Below are 6626 nucleotides of genomic sequence, written 5' to 3' on the forward strand. Positions count from 1 at the left end.
AAAGATTAGCTCTTCTGAGTGTCCTTACCTTAAAAATAAAGAATGAAATTGAAATATGTTATCAAAACTAATTCCCAACACTTACCCCAAATTACCCCAAATCTTGAAACACAACAAACAAAAACAGAACAAAAACATTAATTACTAAAACCATTCATGGAAATGGTTCTACTATTGAGCTCTGTAATAGGATTTTTGACACTGACTTTCTAATAATAACGTTCAGAGCCAGAACCACAACCCCAGGCAACATTTACTGACAAAGAAGACATGAATAATAATGGTTAGATGGAAGTGGTAGCCTGATGGTTCTTTGGTGTTCCCAGTTGTGTTTGGTAGCATCACAAGGCCAACCTGGACATGGTTTTAAATGAATGTTTGTTGGCTTTCCTGAAGATGATCTACTAAAGTCCAGCTGAAAAGTTCCTCACTGAATTTCAAACTCACCCAGAGCCTTCAAGTACCAGTCATCTCCATCCATGCTAATGTACCTGAAACTGGATACGCCATGATCAAATACAGCCCTGTGACTGACTGGTGACCTGTCCAGTGTATGAAACTGTATTGAAAGCCAATATTGACAGGAAAGCCTTGCACACCCAGACACATCTGTGATGTGACACATGTGATATGTCAGTTATACATGGGTGTGGCACATGAAGCTATGGCTTTTCAGATGTAATACATTATGAATCTTAGCACATCAATGATACTAATGCAATACATTAATGAGGAGTCTAAGGAGCTTGGAAAGAAAAGCATCCGGACTTCTTTAAGTTTGCTTGAAGACGTTTCACCTCTCATCCGAGAAGCTTTCTTGTTGTTAATAGCTCACTTTAATTATGTTACAGTTACATCCACTTGGATTTACAACCCATCGTAATCTGTCAAATCCCCAGTGTGCATTCTGAGGCATATTACCTAAGTTCCTGACTTAATGATACTGAGGTCTTATCCGGGGAGACTGCACACAGAAACGCTGTCATAAATGTACACCAGAGTCTTTAGTGAGTTTCGCTGTGCAGCAATTAAACGAGGAGAGAGGGAGGGGAAACAGTCAATATTCTTACTGAGAAGAGAGCACAGTGAATTAAGCTCCAGCTTCTGGCTTCTCATTAGCATTTTATTATACTGCTCCATCACCATGCATGTAGCAACAAGGCCGAAAACCTCACCAAGACCTTGAGCTGCACTATTTTTCATGGTGGGTTATGTAACACTCATGACACCGTGTGTTCTGCTCAGCTTGGTGAGAGGCAGAGTAAGCACAGAGGACAATCCATCAAAAATCCTTTTCTTAAAACCCCTGCAAGTAGAATTTAAACCCTTAAATGGACCTGCCTCTAAAGCTTGTGCATACTAAAATGTTAATGTTAGAAACTTGTCTCCAAATGTTGTGTGGTGGTCAGACATGCTTTGGCATGCTAGGTCTCAGATTAGACAGCTTTACTGCTTTTAAAGTAGTCAGCAGGACAAAGTCACCTTCAATTATCAAGCTCAAGAAAAGATTCTGGAGAAAATAACACCTCATTTCCCACTGATATCTGTTTCTCCACTTATCACTACCTTTGCCTGCTCTGCTAAAAAGACATGCAATCTACTGTTTACCCTATAAGTAAACTATAAATACATCGCAGAGTATTGCCCAAATATTCTTGACTTTAACTGTAGGGCTAAACTGTAATCTCAAAATCAATACAGCTTTTAAAGCCATGAAATCTAGCTGAGGAAATAATGGTATGGGAAGACAAGCATCAAGAGCACAAAGCATTCTTGGAAGCTCCTTGTGTGAATGTTTGACTTTGATGCTGAAGAAATCTTAAAACCACTTCAAGGTCATCTCCTCCTCCACTTCAGGGCTGTTTCTACTACTCCTACTTTATTTCGATTAACCCTAAAAGTCAATTACATCTGGTGAACAGGTTGGTTGGTGAGCAAATGATGAATGTTGATGATTAAATTCCAGTTGGTCACACAGCACCATGGAGGAAATATTCATTGTGTGAATGTCAACAAAAGTCTTACTTCTGACATCATGTGCGGTTTGTTTGGATAAAAGAGTGATGCCTGTTCTCTTCACATGTCTGTAGGCCTGCAGTTTCACCATTTCAAATTAACTCTACATGAATTGGGACAAAGTGTGACTACTTCAGAAATGTCCCAAAAATCAATGTTAAATACACGTAGACATTGAGGGCTAGCAGGAGGGACCATGTGCTTACCTGCTGCTCTCTGGCAGGTAGCTCCATGCCCTCCTGGGTTTTAAATCCACCTTAGAACACACATGCATCAACACTACAATGAGCGGGTGGAGGGAGGTTTGGAGTCTTCTCTCACCCCCGTTCTCTGTGACCTGCTGGAGTGGGGGGGCTAGGAGGAGGAGTTGGCCGTCCGACTGCGGTCTGGAGTGTGGGGCCTCCCTGCTGCTGCGGAGTCGGGGCGGTCTGCCTCCCCCCACCGCAGGGAAAAGGGTAACATCACCTGGGTCTGGGTGCAGTTCCCCCCTCCAGGGGCAAGGGTACCTAGACCCAGTTTGTAGAGTACGCTTGGGGAGTGTGATCGTGTGTACAACGTCTCTTTATGTCTGTCTCCACGTTGGTTGAGTGTGGAGTAAGTGCATATGAGAGCATGAGGGTGGGAATGGATGTTTGTATCTGTGTGTGCCTGTATGTCTGTGTCTATATGTCAGGTTGGGTGTCAGGCGCCACCTCTCTGGGGACATCTTAGGCCCTCCAAGGTTTGGAGGCCTATCTCCCCCTACCACCACCTCCCCTGCCAGTGGCGGACTCCCTCAGACATCGGTGCGTTGGTGGTTCTTTGTGTCCGGGGATGGGCGTCCAGGTACACACCGGCTCACTCCTTGGCGGCCGCTTATCGGGGCCTGGCCTGGCTCGCTCGGGCCACTTCGGAGGTGGGGTGCCCCCGGCCTCTTGGCCTGGGGCTCGGTCACTCAGGCACGGCTGGCTGCCGGCGGAGCTCACGGGCGCGTCACTGCAATCCCCCCTGGCTTCTGCTCCGCGGCTGCTGGGTGAGCCCTCATCTGAGACTCTCCTCAGCTCTTTCTGGGACAGTGGCGCGGCTGCCCCTCTGTTGGTCTTCCTTGGTCTGTTGTGTTCTGGGGGCCTCTGGATGTCTGGAGTTTTGATCTCCTCCATACCTGCTTCATGCCCTGGAGGACGGGGCTGTGGCCCCCCCACACCCTCTAGCAGATCATTACATGAAGGAACCTTTTAAAAACAAGCGCGTCCATGCTCACAGGTGTACACACGGGTGATCACACCCACAAACTACACCCTTTTTGGCTCCTACCTCAAAGCACACTGTGTTCTGTTGATCTTATGTGCTGCACAATAATGTTTAATATTTAGTATTTACTGTCATATTCCCATATATCATTGTGATGTTGTTTATTCTATTACTCTTGTTCTCTTCTGCTTGCTTTCTTTTTTCTTTCTCAGCAGGTGATCCAGGTGATTGATATATGCATTTTTTTTCTGCCCATTCTGTTGGTTTTTGTCTTTTGCCCTTCTCCCCCGTCCCTCTTCTCAGCTGTTTCTCTTTCCCTCTTTCTTTCTCCCCTTCTTTCCCCCAGTCAAGTCTGTCCCGTATTTAGTAAGTGAAAATAAAATAAACAATAAAAGGTGAATCAAATGGACCATTATGGCAAGGCTGGGATGGTCAGTTTGGTAAAGTAAATCCGTTGGGCATCTTTCTTTGCCTTTAGACAACAATTCTGATGCAAAAGAGCCAAACGGGACAGGCAAAAATTTAAAAAATTTAAAAAATTTAAAAAAAGAAATGTCCCATAAATCCCTTTTTTTTTTTAGATTTCTTCACCATCACTGGCGCATGAGTAATAGCACTGACAATGAATATATTGTCGAGCTTTATTGTAAATAATTAGTTTATAAAACAGCAGTGATTACACTGCAAGTGAAATCGATGGTGGCAATGGCTTCCACACTTGGCTGCTTAGTTTTAGATTTATGGAATTCATGAGCAAGGATTTATGATGAGCAAGTGGAAATGAATTTGTTACATAAAAGATCAAATGTTTGTGTGACTGTTTTATGGCACAGAATTCAAATAGCAAATATTTCTCCCTCTGAAAAACAGAATCAACTTTCTTGGGTTTGTAATATGCTCTGTGTCATGAGCTGTTCGTTCCTTCTCAATATTTTTCTCTTCCTCTTTCTCTTCCTCTCACACTGGTATGTATGTATGTATATATATATATATATATATATATATATATATATATTAGGGGTGCAACGATACACAAAATTCACGGTTCGGTTCGGTTCGATACTTTGGTGTCACGGTTCGATATTTTTTCGATACAAAAAAATGTTCATGTCTTTTTAATTTGTCATTTATTAAAATTATAAATATATATTTTAACTCAAAAGTACAGTTTTTAAATTTAACCCTAATCCTTGTGCGTGTTTTTTATTTTGACAGCGAATGCGCACCTGCGGACCACTTATGTGCAGCCCTGGTTATTTAGCTCGTCATATTGCAGCCACAGAAATTCTTTTGTCCATGAAACCATAAAGCTGCACTTTCTTTTTGCCTTATAATCTGATTTGTCATAACTTCTCCGTTTTGTGGTAAGCTTTTCTTTGGCTGTCACTTCTTCACCCTGACCTGTCTTATTTGGCTCAGCAGAACTAAAATATATATCTGTCTGTGAAGGTTCTCAGTCATCCAGGTCATCTTAGTGAAATATATATCCTGCCGCACTCACATAAGCTCAGCGATTCTCTGCGCGATCAACCTCTCACATGTTTAAGCTGCGGGAGATTTCACTTGTCATGTTTGCATAGTAAGCTAACGATTAATAAGACGATGTCAGAGGAATTGGTGCACAAATTATCATCACTCACAGATCAGTGCTGTCGCTCTCTATACACAGTTCGCACGATTGCAAAGTGAAAGCAAAAAAACAAGCGCAAATTCAAACGCGATTTCAATATGTCACATATTGACAGTGGCTCACCGATGCCAATGACATAATAACCCAGCTACATTTCCGAAAGAATGCAAAAGCATTGACATATATTTTTCGTACAATAGCCCGACGGGCAGGGAAGAGATAGAATTTTGGTAGCCCGACTGAAAAAAATCGCTAGCTCCAGGACGTCGGGCTACCGATATTGCAAGCCCTGTATCTGATTGAGGAATCACTCATCTTTGGAAAAGAGAGTTTATTACAGAGAAATGTCTCTTTCCAAAATAAAAGCTATACTATCCGCTTCTTCTGGGCTATATTCTCAGCAGCATAAGGAGACTCATGTGCTAACAGCTGTCTAAATGACTCGGCTAAAGTTAGTAGCATGCTTGTTGTTTTGGTCTTTGCACTAGGATGATGTCGGCGTAAATGTGCAGTCATATTCGTTGTGTTCCCACTAGTGCTTTCAGGTTAATCTCGTTGAAATGACCTTAACGCCACAACACGGCAAATCTCCGTTAACGAGCTACCGCCGATCGCTCCGTGCATGGGGCTAGACGGCCAACACGTTAACGAGCTAACTGCGCTAACACACTAGTTCACACCAATGTAATTGAGCATTGCATGGCACATCCAACATACTGTTTTACTTTAGTCCATGACTCGCTTACCTTCAGGGTCATACGTCACATGAAAACCAAAATAATTCCAAACGCCAGATCTGAATGAGGGTGGGGGAGGTCCATGTTAAAAGGAGAGCTTAACTTCTGTCTCGCTAGCTTGCCCTGCGCTCTTCCTTCTGACTATGCCAGGGGTGGGCAATCTCAGTCCACGAGGGCCGGTGTCCCTGCAGGTTTTAGATCTCACCTTGGGTCAACACACCTGAATCACATGATTAGTTCGTTACCAGGCCTCTGGAGAACTTCAGGACATGTTGAGGAGCTAATTTAGCCATTTAAACCAGCTGTGTTGGTTCGAGGACACATCTAAAACCTGCAGGGACACCGGCCCTCGTGGACTGAGATTGCCCACCCCTGGACTATGCTGTCTGTGTTGAGCGCTCAGTGGATCTGCGCTGGACAGTGCAGCCTAGGCGGAGTAGTCAAACACAGATTCACTGAGCGCTCAACACAGACAGCATCGTCGGAAGGAAAATTTAATAAAATAAATTACAAATGTTGTATTGTTCGATATATATGCGTACCGAACCGAAAGCACTGTATCGAACGGTTCAATATCGATATGAATATCGTTGCACCCCTAATATATATATATATATCAGAGCGTTCTCACTCCCGAGGCGTAACATGGCGACGTTTTGTCACGTCCCGCGGCGTTCCTGAGGAATGCGAAAGGAGACCTTCGGCGTTCTTATGGTACGCGGCGGGTTATGGCTGGAATCCAGTGCAATGACGCTCCCGCGGGAGTAGACGTTCCAGCCCTGTATTCCAGCCCTAAACCTAACCTTATCCCTAGCCCTGACCATAACCTTATTCCTGACCTTAACCAGGACTTTAATGACGTTAAATAGCGTGTTTCTAAGCGATTTGAAGAAAAAGAGCGAACATGTGTAGGTTCAGTCCAGACGGTTCTCATATTTCCTCTTTTTCCGAGGTCGTCATTTAGGAACGTGGTGGGTAGCCGAAAACGTAATATGGTGACGATTTGTCACCTA

Source organism: Astatotilapia calliptera, chromosome 5 (assembly GCF_900246225.1).
Source record: "Astatotilapia calliptera chromosome 5, fAstCal1.2, whole genome shotgun sequence".
In the NCBI taxonomy this organism is placed as follows: Eukaryota; Metazoa; Chordata; class Actinopteri; order Cichliformes; family Cichlidae; genus Astatotilapia; species Astatotilapia calliptera.